Source organism: Arachis hypogaea, chromosome 13 (genome assembly GCF_003086295.3).
Source record: "Arachis hypogaea cultivar Tifrunner chromosome 13, arahy.Tifrunner.gnm2.J5K5, whole genome shotgun sequence".
In the NCBI taxonomy this organism is placed as follows: domain Eukaryota; kingdom Viridiplantae; phylum Streptophyta; class Magnoliopsida; order Fabales; family Fabaceae; genus Arachis; species Arachis hypogaea.
In genome coordinates this window covers 88492996-88507856 of record NC_092048.1, presented here as the reverse complement: position 1 = coordinate 88507856, position 14861 = coordinate 88492996, and the positions used below count along the sequence as shown (strand labels likewise).

General features: G+C 40.4%; 1 non-coding gene across 1 annotated transcript; it reads left to right on the top strand.

Annotated features, from left to right (window-relative positions):
- Nucleotides 1-550: 550 nt before the first annotated feature.
- On the top strand, nucleotides 551-654 carry LOC112740013 (small nucleolar RNA R71). The gene has a single exon (XR_003170950.1). It is a non-coding gene; the product is annotated as a small nucleolar RNA R71 (small nucleolar RNA).
- Nucleotides 655-14861: the final 14207 nt, after the last annotated feature.

Genomic DNA, 14861 nt, shown 5'->3' with positions numbered 1-14861 from the left:
ATATTCTCCATTACTGCATAACAAGTAACTTTTAACCCATGCTCTCTTGTTCATTCGCAATTCAACTGATAAATATAATTAACTTCCTGACTAAGAATTGCAAGGTAACCATAGATTGCTTCAAACCAACAATCTCTGTGGGATTCGACCCTTACTCACGTAAGGTATTACTTGGACGACCCAGTGCACTTGCTGATTAGTGGTACGAGTTGTGAAAAGTGTGATTCACAATTCGTGCACCATTGATGAAGTGGTGATTGCTGCTACTTGGTTCCTCTCCATCTTCTTGGTGAGGTCAGCCAGCTGCTGGGTAATGAGCTTGTTTTGAGCCAGCAGAGCATCTACATTGTTTAGCTCCATCACTCCTCTAGTGTTCCCTCTTTCGGAAGCATAGAAGTAGTCATTCTCTGCTACAGTTTTAATGACATCTATGGCCTCCTCAATGGTCTTCTTCTTGTTCAAGGATCCTCCGGATGAATGGTCTACGGCCTTCTTTGACTCATAAGAGAGCCCTTCATAGAATACGTGCAGCTGCATCCATTCGTTGAACATGTCAGGTGGACACCTCCTTGTCAGGTCCTTAAACCTCTCCCATGCTTCATACAGAGTCTCACCATCTTGTTGCCTGAAAGTTTGGACCTCAGCTCTCAGCCTATTGATTCGTTGAGGAGGGTAAAATCTTGCTAAAAATTTGTTCACCACATCCTCCCAGGTTGTCAAGCTCTCCTTTGGGAAAGACTCCAGCCACTTGGCTGCCTTATCCTTGAGTAAGAATGGAAATAAGAGTAGTCTATAGGCGTCAGGGTGAACACCATTAGACTTCACTATGTCACATATTCTCAGGAAAGTGGTTAGATGTTGATTGGGGTCTTCTTGGACACTTCCTCCGAACGAACAGTTGTTCTGAACAAGGGTGATGAGCTGTGGCTTCAGTTCAAAATTGTTGGCGTGGATGGTTGGCTTTTGAATGCTACTTCCACAGTTTCCTGGGTTTGGATTAATGTAAGAGCCTAAAACTCTTCTATCTTCCCCAGCATGATTTGCTCGACCTCTTCCGCCATGGTTGTGAGTCTTTTCTTCATGATGGTTTTCCATGTTGTCTTCCATGTTTGGTTCAAAGTATTCCTCCTCTTCCTCAGCACCAACTACTCTTTTTCCTCTTGCTTCCCTCCTTAATCTAAGGAAGGTCCTCTCAGGTTCAGAATCAAAGGAAGTTGAAGCCCCGCTTCTTCTCCTTGTCATGCAACCAACAAGTACAAGCAAGGAAAATAGATGCAGAAAGTATTTCTGTCAGAATTACTGTTAGTGTGAGTGATGCAATATATCAAACAGTTAGTGGGTTAGTGAAATGAATTGTAAATAAAAAAGAAAAAGTAGGGGGAAGGGAAGAAATTAACTAAAACAGGAAGTAAATTACTCAAACAGAAAATTAAATCAAACAAAACAAAAATGCTCAATCTAGTTATCTTCCAATTTAATCATTGTTGATGCAAAATCAATCTCCGGCAACAGCGCCATAAACTTGATGCACGGAAAACTTGTCTCGTAACAAATTTCCCTTCGGCAAGTGTACCGAATTTGTTGTCAAGTAAAAACTCACAATAGAGTGAGGTCGAATCCCACAGGGATTGATTGATCAAGCAACTTTAATTAGAGGACTGTTCTAGTTGAGCGAATCAGAATTTGAGTTGAGAATTGCAGAAAATTAAATGGCAGGAAAGTAAATAACAAAAAAGTAAATGCTAAAAATAAAAAGCTGAATGTAAATGACGGAAAGTAAATTGTAGAATCTTAAATGGGAATGGGATAATTGCTCATAAAAGTAAATGACAGAAATTAAAGAGAATGGGTAAGATCAGAAATGGGGAGTTCATTGGGCTCAGGAGATGTTGCATTCTCCGGATCAATTTCATTTTCATCTCTTCCTCAATCAATGCACTCATTGATATCCTTGGCAATCTTAAGTGATCGAATTACAATTCCTTGTAATTCAATCTCACAAATCTTGATCAATAGCCAATTCCTTGGTCAATTGCTCATGAGAAGAGATGAAGTATGGTCACTGATTATACCACATGCATTTCCCAAATCAAGTGTTGAGAGGATTATAGTCACATATCCATCCAAACCCAATTTGGTCCAGCATGAGAAAGCATTTCTAGCATTATATCTTCATTCCTCTTTCAAGGTTCAGAAGAGATCCAAGTTTGAATAGCTTCTTTTCTAAGATAACTACCCAATTGGATGAAGATCGAAAGCTTTCAAGTAAAATCAAGAGAAAAGATAAAAGAAGAATAATGAAAACTAGTATTGATCCATCAAATTACAACAGAGCTCCCTAACCCAATGAAAGGGGTTTAGTTGTTCATAGCTCTGGAAAATGAAAACAAAGATGGAGAATACATTATGAAACTAGAAGTGCAGAGAAAGTAAAATACAGAGAGTAGTTCTATGCCCAGAGGCTCCCTATATTTTCCAACTCCCTTTTTTAATTCAAAGCTACTCCTATATATACTACTCTTCTGTTCTTCTAGTTGGCTCTTCAAGTCTTGGGTATGGGCCTTTGGATCTTGAGTTTGAAGCAGTTCTCTTCTTCATTGGGCTTGGCTTTACTTGCAGAAAGAAAGTGTGAAGTGGGCAGAGACTTTAGCTCAGGACGTTAGTGGTGTTAACGTTCAGTGAAAATATGGGTTCGAGAACGTTAGTGACAATCACCTTTTTCACTAACGTTCCTCACCCAAGCAAGAGCCATGTTATCTTCAACGTTAGTGGCACAAACGTTGCCACTAACGTTGCCTCTTTGTCCTTCGCACACGTTATTGGGACTTGCCTTTCCCAATAACATTGAGAAGTCTCCCCCTTCCCTACGTTAGAGTGCACGTTAACTAAGTTAACGTGGCTCTTTTAACGTAGGCTTGCCAACCTTTGAGAACATTAGTGACACTTACCATTGTCACTAACGTTCCAATGTGCCCCTATTTCTCACGTTAGAGTCCACGTTAACTAGGTTAACGTGGCCATGCTAGCCATCTCCAACGTTAGTGACAAAGTTGAGTGTCACTAACGTTGGCTCATCATTCCCTTATCCACGTTAGCTTCCACGTTAACTAAGTTAACGTGGGAGTTAACGTGGCTCATAGTGGCTTGTGTGGGCTCATTCCAACGTTAGTAACAATGTTGGGTGTCACTAACGTTGGCGATCACCTTCCTTCTTCACGTTAACTTCCACGTTAACTAAGTTAACGTGGGAGTTAACGTGGCTTATTGGGGCTTGTGTGGGTTCCTTCCAACGTTAGTGACAAGGTTTGGTGTCACTAACGTTGTCGACCACCTTGTTTCTTCACGTTAGCTTCCACGTTAAATAGGTTAATGTGGGAGTTAATGTGGCTTATTGTGACTTGGCCAACGTTAGTGATAAAGTTGAATGTCACTAACGTTGGCTTCCCCCTTACTTCTTAACGTTAGAGGCCACGTTAACTAAGTTAATGTGGCAACTAACGTGGCCACTTATGAGCTTGGTCCAACGTTAGTGATAATGTTAAGTGTCACTAACGTTGGCTCCATTTCCTTTCTTCCACGTTAGAGTTCACGTTAACTTAGTTAACGTGACTCTTAACGTGGGCAATGATGGCTTCGAGAGTGTTATTGGCAATTACTTTTCTCAATAACTTTGCAAGTTACTCCCATTCCACGTTAGTGTTAATGTTAGTGTAACTAACGTAGCCACTAATGTGGTTCTTCTTTTCTTCCTTTGTCCTGAAATCAAGCAATAAAGTGCATCAAAGTTCTAATCCAAGTCATGGGAAATGCAACATCCAATTTGTCATTAAATTCATGCAAAATTCTCATGAAATCATGTAAAGTGCACAATGTATGCTTGAATCAAGATGTAAGTGAATATCTACCCAAAACTAGCTTATTTCCTAAGGAAATACATGAAACTACCCTAAAAATAGTAAAGAAAAGGTCAGTGAAACTGGCCAAAATACCCTGGCATCAATGAGCTTGGTTACAATTATGTTGTAGAGAATGAAAGCTTCAATGAGGAACCACATTGTGGGAATGGATATCAAATTTGGGAGGAGCCACATGCTTATGGTCAACTTTCATGACAACAACCTCCTCCAATCTCTCATGGCTATAATCCACCCCATAATGTATATAATTATGAACCAAAACCTCAATATTGTTGTCAATCTTACTCACAAGTCTTATACCACCATTCACCTCCATATGATCCTAACTCATACCCACCATACCAACTACCATATGAACCATACCTAGAACCACCACCATTCCAACACCAATACTCCCATGAACCACAAATTTCATATACACTACCTCAAGACTTTCACCAATATGAACTACCTTCCAAGTACAATACCCTTCCATCAAATAATGAACCCTTTCTTCTACCACCGCCCCTAATGGACGAAGGTCTCCATGCCCTCATGCGAGAACAAAGAGATCTTAGATCTCGTATCCTAAGGCAACAAGAGGAGACAGAAAAGAAGTTTAAGGAGCTAGAAGCTAATATTGCTATCGTGATAGAAGCCGTTAGCAATATGGTCTCATCCCGCCTAAGCTTATACGATCAAGGCACTCCTATTATTGAATGTGGTGAAGCAACCAAGGAGCTTAGTAAGGGAGTGAACTCGGAGCTTCAAGGTGGAGAAGGGGAGATGAGACAAGAAGTGCAACAAGAGGAGGAGGTAGAGATTATTGGACAAGAGAAAGTAGTGGTTGAAGATTTAGGAGATGTTGAGTGCAAGGAAGAATCTAGAGTTGAAGAGCCCTCTTCCATGGAGTTTGAAATTGGTGTTGAGGAGGATAGTGCACAACCTCCAAGGCACAATATAATTGAAGAATTGGAAGGAGTGGGTGAAGATAGAAACTTTTGCGTGGTCTAGAAATTCGCAGATAAATTTTCGTTGCAGGTATAGCTTCTAAACCAACAAAAGTCCTTTCTTACAAACATTTTGGTTGTCACAAGTAACAAACCCCTTTAAAATTGATAACCAAAGTATTTAAACCTCGAGTCGTCTTCTCAAGAAATTGCAGGGAGGTGTTCTTATTATTGGTTATGAGTCTTGTAAATTGGGGGTTTTGAAAGTAAGAAAGAAGTATGACAAGTAAAGTAAATAAATAACTATAAAATAAAACTCTTGGCAAGGTATAGGAACTGGAAGTCCTATCCTAGTTATCCTTATCAATTGTGATGAGAATTGGATTTTTCTCCCACTTTGTTAACCTCTAACTATGAAGGTAAGTTAAGTGGATGAATTAATTTTGATTCCTCGGGTCCTAGTCTTTCCTTGGAAAAGGCTAGAGTTATTGGAACTCGAATTAATTCTTGAAGAATTCCAATTTTCAATCAACAATGAGTTTGATAACTCAAGCGTCACCAATTACTTAACCAAAGTCAAAAGGAAGAAAATATCTAAATTAAATTAACAGCATCTATATAAGCAAAGCAAAATTAAATCTGAAAATACCTCAAATTGCATTAATAAAGGAAATCAAATCTAACATGGATATTCATAAATTAAATTGGGAAAATAAATAAAAGGAAAATTGAATCTGATAAAAAGAAACAATCCTGAAAGCAAAGAAATCCTAAATCCTAATCCTAAGAGAGTAAATAATTGGAGACTCTCCTTTTGAATGGATTCATTCTCCCATTTTATAACCTCTAATCTGTGCTTTCTGTACTTGGATCTGGGCCAAAAAGGGCTTCAGAAATTGCTGGAAGCGTTTTCTGTAATTTCTGGTGCGTGGCCTCTGTCACGCGTTCGCGTGGGTCACGCGGTCGCGTCATCTGGAGTTTTCCTTATCACGCGTTCGCTTCAGTCATGCGTCCACGTCATCTGCGTTCTGCTCAAGGCGCGCGTTCACGTCATTCACGTGTCTGCGTCGCTCTCTCTTCGCGCTGGGCATGCGGCCGCGTCGTCCACGCGTTCGCGTCGTCCACGCGTTCGCGTCGTTGCCAGTTTCTTCAAAAACTCCATTTTGTGCTTTCCTTCCATTTTTGTATGTTTCCTTTTCATCTTTTAAGTCATTCCTGCCTTAGAAGATCTGAAACTACTCAAAACACAAATCACGACATCGAATGGTAATAAAGGATAATTAAAATAATTATTCTTAAAGCATAGGAAACATATTTTTCACATATCTCACATAATAAGGAAGGAAAAGTAAAACCATGCAATTAATATGAATAAATGAGTGAAGAATTGAATAAATCACTTAAATTAGGCACAAAATATATCATAAAATATGGGATTATCAACCTCCCCACACTTAAACAATAGCATGTCCTCATGCTAAATCCAAGATAAAGAGTAAGGTTAAAGTTAAAGTGGTGAAATCTCATGCAATGCAATCTATTCTAAATGCAACTACCTAAATGAATCATGCAATTCTAATTGTCATTCACTTGTATATAAAACTTACATGTAGTTGAACTAATTCATATTCTCAAGGAGTCATATATGCATAGTCAAACCTTAGATAATGTTAAAGCACTTTTACTATTGAGATGGGAAAGAAAAATAATTTATAAACTTGCAAGACAATTAACAATTTAAGCAGAGATATATGTTTATTTGATTTCACATGAGCATGCTTCCCAAAACTTTTATTTTGAAATGTCTTTATTCTTTTTAACTTTCTACCTTTGTTTTTATCATCCATGTTCCCATAAGGTTCTCTACACTTAAACAATACACAATTTCTATCTTAAGCTAACCAAGGATTCAACTTGGGATTTTTATTTTGTTTTTCTGCTTAAGGCTAGTAATGTGGTTTATAGAACAAGAGGGGATTAAAAGCTCAATGGGGCTAACAAGGGTGATGTAAAAGGTAGGCTAATTTGGGATAAGTGAGCTAGAATCAAACAATGGCCTCAATCACTTTCTTGGTATTTATCTATATTCTATAATTGGACATATAGATTAAAACAAAGTAAAGAACATCAGAATAAAAAAGAAGGGCAAAACACACAGGAATAAAATATTATGGTTTGAATGTAACCATACAGTTAAGCTCAAAACTCACAGGCTGTGTGTTCTCTAGCTCAAAAATCATATCTTAGTTATATATGTCATGCAAGTAAAAATTAAGAGTTCCCATTATTCTCAATGTAAATCTTAGGGTGGCTTTAAAGTTTTAGTGTTTCTCCTTGATGAAATGTTGTTAACTAACTAACATGTAATGCTATATATACAATGTGTGTGGATTGTTTATGTTAAAGTTTCTAGTTTACTTCCTTTTTATTTTCAATTTAAACCAAACTATCATATACTAAAAGGGTAAACTATACTAATTAATCCACATATTCTATAACTAATAAGTTAGAATTGTAACTAAACTAACTGGCTAAAATATAAACTAAAGTGCAACATGCAGAAATAGAGTAGAAATACATGAAAAGAGCAATATATAAGTACTAAGAAATAAAAATAAAGATCAAAATACAGAAAAATAACAAAATAAAATAAAAAGAGTCTGTAGTGGTTCACCAAGAAAAATACGCCAGAGATGGCAACCTCCCCACACTTAAAATAAAGCATCGTCCTCGATGCTCACTCAAGCAGGATGTGAAGGAGTGTCATCACTGGAAAGATGGGTGGCTGGAGTCTCTGTGGTGGTGGTCTGAGGATCTGCCTGCTGCAGAGGAGGTGCTGACTGTATAGGAACCTCTGGGTCTGCAGCCTGAATCTGATGCGGCTCCTCCTGCTGTGATGCAGCCTGCTCCGGGCCTGCCTGCTCAGCCTCTCTTTGTGGATGGGTCTCCGCCTCATGATCATCCACCTCCTCCTCAGATGGCTCTGATGGTGTGTCAGGCTCGGAGGGGATGTCGCCGCCAGATCGTATCATTAGCTTTAGGTGCTCATAGCGTCACTTGCTGCGACACTCAAATCTCTCATATCGGTGCCGGTTGCGGCGCTCCATCTGGTCTAGCTGCTGAAATAGGCGGTGCACGAGGTGATAAACTGGCTCTGAGGCAGGTGGAGGTGCAGTGGTGGTAGCTGGGGTAGCAGTAGATGAAGAGGGGCCAGGTGAAGGTGTGGCTGTCTCATCAGGGGCAGTGAGGAATGGAGGTCTGTAGCCCAAAGCCAGAAAGTTCCTGCTGTGAGGGATAATCTTCTTGCATTCTGCAACAGGTGGCTTCTCATCAGCATCCTCCCAAGGCACGTCAGCTCGACGTCCGAGCTGGGTAATCAGATATGGGAAGGGGAGAGTGCCTCTGATGTGGACCTGGCCATGTAGTACCGGATGAATCGTGGCACGTACATGTCCTTACCCTCCATCACACACCAGAGGAGGGTGATCATAGCGGCAGGTAGCTCCGTCTCATGAGTACTTGGCATAATAAAGTTGCTCAAGATCTGGTGCCAGAGCTGAGCCTCATCATTTTTAAGTATATCCGCTTGATTTCCTTAGGCATGGTGGTGTTCTGACCCATGACCCATGGGACAGTTGGGTCAAGGGCTATCCTTGCCTTGACCACATCCCAGTCAAACCTCATGAAGCGCATGTCCTCCTCAGCCTTTTGGTAACCATCAAGCTGATCGGATTTAGGCTGAAGCTGTAGAATATCCTCAATGGCCTCTTCAGTGATCAGTATCTGCTTCCCTCTTAGGTTCACTGCATCTAGGGAAGTTTTGAAGTAATTGCAGTAAAATTCTCTTACCCAAGAACCATTGACCTCTGTCAGGTTTCTCTCCAGGAAGAACCAGCCTCTTTGTTTGATTTGATCGGAGGTGTATTGCTGGAGTTCTTCCGGAATTTTCAGAGTCCGCTCCAGGTACAGGTTCCTGAAGGTTGCAAACACCAGATACTTCAGCTCGCAGTATCTGTTTGCAAACTTAATGGGATCAGTGGCAGGGAGTAGCTGGTTAGCCTTCTCCTGCGGGTAAAGTGTTTCTCCCGCCAGGAGTCATCATGCATGATGTCCAGGATGGACATAGAGGATTCTCCTCTTTTCTGTTTGCCAGTTATTGCCTTTCCTTTTCATTTTCTTTGGTGCCAGACATCCTGAAAAACAGAAATCTAGGATATAATAAAAACAGGAAAATAAGTAGGCAAATAACAAAATAAGCACATAGTGGCAAAGGAGCAGTAGAATAATAAAATGAGTTGAATAATTGTGCATTTTGGATTGGTTTGGAATTAAAAAGCTGAGATGAGAAATTTCAATCCAAAATGTAATATAAATAGAATTCATGTTAATTAGGAAAAACCATAAACATGCCTTGAGTTAAAAAGTAAAAGTAAAGAGTGAGTCAAAAAGCAGAGGGGGTTGTTAGAAAGTTAAAAGTGGTGTTAAATTGAAAAAGAGGTTAGAAATCAAAAATCTGTGAGTTAGTAAAAAGAAAGTTAGAGTAAGTGGCAAGATGATTGGTTTCTAAGTAACAAGAATTTCACAATTTGAAGCAACACATAACTCATATTCAAGCAAGGAAATCAAGTTGTTGATGATTCATACAGATATATCAATAACGAAAATTTGAAATCAAATCATCAATAATGTGATTTATTAATCGGGGAAACAAAAGGAATAGGAATGCGGGCCCGTGCATTCAGGAATTAGTTTGGTGAAAGCTAAGGAAAGCAAAATTGAAAATGCCAAAACCAATACATGAATGAGAATTAAAACAATTTACAGAAAATTGGGCAGTATTCTAGCTAAAATTGGATGTTCCCGGAAAATAAACAGCAAGCAGAATAGTTCATATAAATTAAAATAAACTGCAAATAGATATAAATAATATGAACATGAAAGAGCAGTCGCAATATCAGCATGAACAGTAAGAATATCATATGAACAATACTTAGATCACAGCAACAGCAGAATTGCAAAAATTATAAAACAAGTAGCAAAAACAGCGTAATTAACCAGGCCTAGATCCACTAACCACATCCTAGGCTACCTAACCACCTAGAATCCACTACAACATGCATATCTAACTGGCCTAATTTTGACATAAACGGAAAAATATGCAATTAACTACAAATTGAAAGAGTGGCGTTTGGCGGAACCTGGTAAGCGTATGAATGAAAGTAGGGCAGAGAGATGGTAGGGGGTGGTTGTGGTGGTGGCTGACGCGGCGGTTGAGGGGCGGTTGGCGCGGCGGTGGTGGCTGTTCGAAGGCAGGGGGTTTTCGGGTGGGGTAATGGGAGGGGTAGGTGTTAAGGGGGAAGGAAGGGAAGGGGTGAGGGTGTTGGTGGTGGGTTACACGGAGGTGATGGTGGCGTGGTAGGGGTGGTGGTTGCGGAGGGGGCAGCGGTGGTGGAGGGAAGAAGAGAAGAGAAGAAGAAGAAAGAGAAGGAAAGAAGAAGGGGGGTAGCGTCGCGGTCGTGGCTAGGTGGTCGACGGTGGTGTGGCCGGTGGTGGTGGTTGTGGGTGGCGAGGGGTGGAGAGGGGGTTGTAGAGAAGAGGAAGAAGAAAGGGGTTGGGGGGCGCGACAGGGTAGGGTTTCGCGTCACTGGGGGGTTAATGAATTTGAATCCACGCGATCGCGTGGGGCACGCGATCGCGTGGCTGGGGTGGAATGGGGGTTGACGCGATCGCGTGAGTGATGCGACCGCATGGAATGGAAAAAAGGATGGATGACGTGGTCGCGTGGGGCATGCGACCACGTCGCCGAAAATTGTGCAAAACGTACAATTCCAGCATCGTTTCGGCGTAACTCTCTGTTTCCACTGGGGTGCCATGATATCCGCGCGACGCGGACGCATCGCTCACGCTATCGCGTGGGATGGGTGTTGTGCAAGTGACGCGATCGCGTCAGGGACGCGACCGCGTGGGTCGTTTTGTGCGAAATGCACAACAGTCGTACGATTCCAACCCAACTTTCTGGGCGTTGGATCTTTACGCCGATTTCCAGATCACGCGGCTGCGTGAATGACGCGGACGCGTGGGAGGTGGTTTTCGCAACTGACGCAATCGCATGAGCAATGCGGTCACGTCGCACGCCTTTTTTTTATATATATGTAATTATGTAATTATGTAGTATGCAATGCTAATGAATAATATTCAGGTTCAATTGAAAAAAGAATAAAAATAAATAACACGAAATAAAACTGAAAAAGAAACGACCATATCATGGTGGGTTGTCTCCCACCTAGCACTTTTAGTTAAAGTCCTTAAGTTGGACATTGGATGAGCTTCCTGTTATGGTGGCTTATGCTTAAACTCATCCAGAAATCTCCACCAATGTTTGGAATGCCAACAGCCTCCGGGGTCCCAAACTAGGCATGTAAAGCTTCTGAGCAGCTTCAAACAGATTCTCAGGCTCCCGGGATGACGAATGTCAGAATAGATTCCAGGATCCCAAACTTTGCTTTTAAATCCACCTTCATCTTGATCTATATTTTTCCATCTGGGCGGTTTAGAAATTAGATTCTCACCAAGATAACTAAACGTTTTTCGAGATCCATTCGATTGAACATGATGCCAATCCGTGCACTTCGAGTTGAAGTGTAGAACCTTATTGAACCTTGTGCACCAGCTCTGAGTGCAAGCCATTTCCCTCTTACTCTTAAAGCCGCAGAGAGCTCTAAGCTGGCCATCTGTTTCAAGCAAACCATATTCAAGTGGAAAAGTAAAGATAAAGGTTAAGGATTGTACCCACTTGAAGCTTTTATTAGGTGGTAATGGCCTTGGGGTAGGTGTTTCCAGTGGTTCTGTAAGTTCTACTCCCTTGTGCTCTTCTATGAATTTCTCCACTTCCTTGCAGAATTCTTCAAATGCAACATCGTCCTGATCAAAGTCTTCTATGTCTTCCTCATCACTCAAGTCATAAGCTGGAGGTTGAGAGAAATCTACCTCCGTATCTTCTTCGTATTCACTTGGATAAGGTTTTTCAATCTCAGAGAATTCACTTGCGGATGCAAGTTCATTACTAGGAGAACTTGACTTGTGACTATCATCATCAAGGAGATTTGCTTCTTGGATTATTCCGTCTAGTTCTTCATAAAAGACTTGCCTTTGGGGTTGTGCACTATCCTCCTTAGCATCAATTGTAACGTCCTTGACAGAATTTTCCACAACTCTGGATTCCCATGGAAGTTCAGCGTCTCCTAAGTCTTCAACCAACTCTTCTTCATTTATAATGACAGCTTCCTCTACTTGTTCCAGTACGAAGTCACGCTCTGTTTTGTCCACTGGAGTTTCTAGTATCTCCTTCATGCTACGCTCTTCATTAGATTGTCCACATGGGGTTGTGGAAGGTCCTTGAATGCCCGAACGTCTAGAAGATAATTGACTTATTGCTTACTCCAGTTGATGAAGGGTTGTTTGAAGTTGATCTACTATTTCCTTGAGGCGAGCCTGTGATTCTGGAGGTGATGGATTTGGACATGGTACGTAGGGAAGTGGTGGTGTTTGGGAGTAATCGGATTGGGATTGGGGTAAATAAGGATCATATGGTGGTGAATGGTGAAAAGGAACTTGTGAGTGTGGTGGTTCAAAGCTACGTTGGGAGGGTGGTCTATAAGCACAGGGTGGGGCTTGTTGGTAGTTACAGGGTGGTCCACCATATCTATCAGCTTGGTATGCATTGTAGAATGGTCTTTGTCCATGATATCTTGGAGGGTGTTGTTGCCTAAAGGGTTGATCAAATCCTCTTGACTCCATCCATCTTTGATTTCGCTGACCTTGATGCATATTCCTGTTATAGCTTTCACTCCTTTCAACAATATTAGAACCAAACTCAAAGCGAGAGGGGTGAGAATTCATAGTAGCTAATAAAAATTAAAAAGCAGAAATAAAATAAATAAACAGGCAAAATAAAATATTTACAATAACCCATAATAAGGCACACGTTTGCAGATCCCCGGCAACGGCGCCATTTTGAAGAACTGAAGATTGATGGTTTAGAAGTTAGAATAAATTCTCGTTGCAAGTATAGTTTCTAAACCAAGCAATCAACCTTTCTTACAAAAGTTTTGGTTGTCACAAGTAACAAACCCCTTTAAAATTGATAACCGAAGTATTTAAACCTCGGGTCGTCTTCTCAAGGAATTGCAGGGAGGTGTTCTTATTATTGGTTATGAGTCTTGTAAATTGGGGGTTTTGAAAGTAAGAAAGAAGTATGACAAGTAAAGTAAATAAATAACTATAAAATAAAACTCTTGGCAAGGTATAAGAACTGGAAGTCCTATCCTAGTTATCCTTATCAATTGTGATGAGAATTGGATTTTTCTCCCACTTTGTTAACCTCTAACTATGAAGGTAAGTTAAGTGGATGAATTAATTTTGATTCCTCGGGTCCTAGTCTTTCCTTGGAAAAGGCTAGAGTTATTGGAACTCGAATTAATTCTTGAAGAATTCCAATTTTCAATCAACAATGAGTTTGATAACTCAAGCGTCACCAATTACTTAACCAAAGTCAAAAGGAAGAAAATATCTAAATTAAATTAACAGCATCCATATAAGCTAAGCAAAATTAAATTTGAAAATACCTCAAATTGCATTAATAAAGAAAATCAAATCTAACATGGATATTCATAAATTAAATAAGGAAAATAAATAAAAGGAAAATTGAACCTGATAAAAAGAAACAATCCTGAAAGCAAAGAAATCCTAAATCCTAATCCTAAGAGAGAGGAGAGAACCTCTCTCTCTAAAAACTACATTTAAATCATCAAAAGTAAATAATTGGAGACTCTCCTTTTAAATGGATGTATTCCCCCACTTTATAACCTCTAATATGTGCTTTCTGTACTTGGATTTGGGCCAAAAAGGGCTTCAGAAATCGCTGGGAGCATTTTCTGTAATTTCTGGTGCGTAGCCTCTGTCACGCGTCCGCGTGGGTCACGCGGTCGCGTCATCTGGAGTTTTTCTTATCATGCATTCGCTTCGGTCATGCATCTGCATCATCTGCGTTCTGCTCAAGGCACGCGTTCGCGTCATTCACGCGTTCGCGTCGCTGCCAGTTTCTTCAAAAACTCCATTTTGTGCTTTCCTTCCATTTTTGTATGTTTCCTTTCCATCCTTTAAGTCATTCCTGCCTTAGAAGATCTGAAACTACTCAACACACAAATCACGGCATCGAATGGTAATAAAGGATAATTAAAATAATTATTCTTAAAGCATAGGAAACATATTTTTCACATATCTCACATAATAAGGAAGGGAAAGTAAAACCATGCAATTAACATGAATAAGTGAGTGAAGGATTGAATAAATCACTTAAATTAGGCACAAAATATATCATAAAATATGGGTTTATCAGTGGGGCAAGCGCCAAGTTCCCCTATCTATGATAATTCCGCATCAACATATGATCCTTTTGAATTTGAGGAATCCTTCCCCAATGGACTCGGAATTGATGAAGGGGTAGATTTCACTCAACACCTTATTTATGATTTGAGTGATGGGGAAGAGCTAGAGGACATTGGTGAAGAAGAATGTGAACTTGAGGAAGCTTGACAAGAGGTAGAGCTTGAAGAACCTTGTCAAGTGGTGAAAGTCTCTATAAGAGGATGGACGGGAGTAGAGTGTGCTTTATCAAGACCGTCGGGAACTCCTCTACCTAAGTTGTCATCTAATCCTTCATTTGAGTGGGTAAAACTTCTAACTCTTAGCTTTATTATCCCACTTGAATTTGGTTTGCTTGAAACGGATGGCCAACTTAGGGCTCTTTGTGAAATGAAGCGTAAGAGGAGGATGTTTAGTGGTTGGCGTTATAAGTCTAGGCTCATTATGGTTGGAAGCTCAAAATTGAGGAGCATGGATTAGTGTAGTGCTCAATTGGATGGGTCTAGGAGGTTAGTTTGGTGCCTTAGTGAGAATTCGGCTTCTTTACCACCCGGAGGGAATCAACATGATCAACTTGAAGACGGGTATGAAA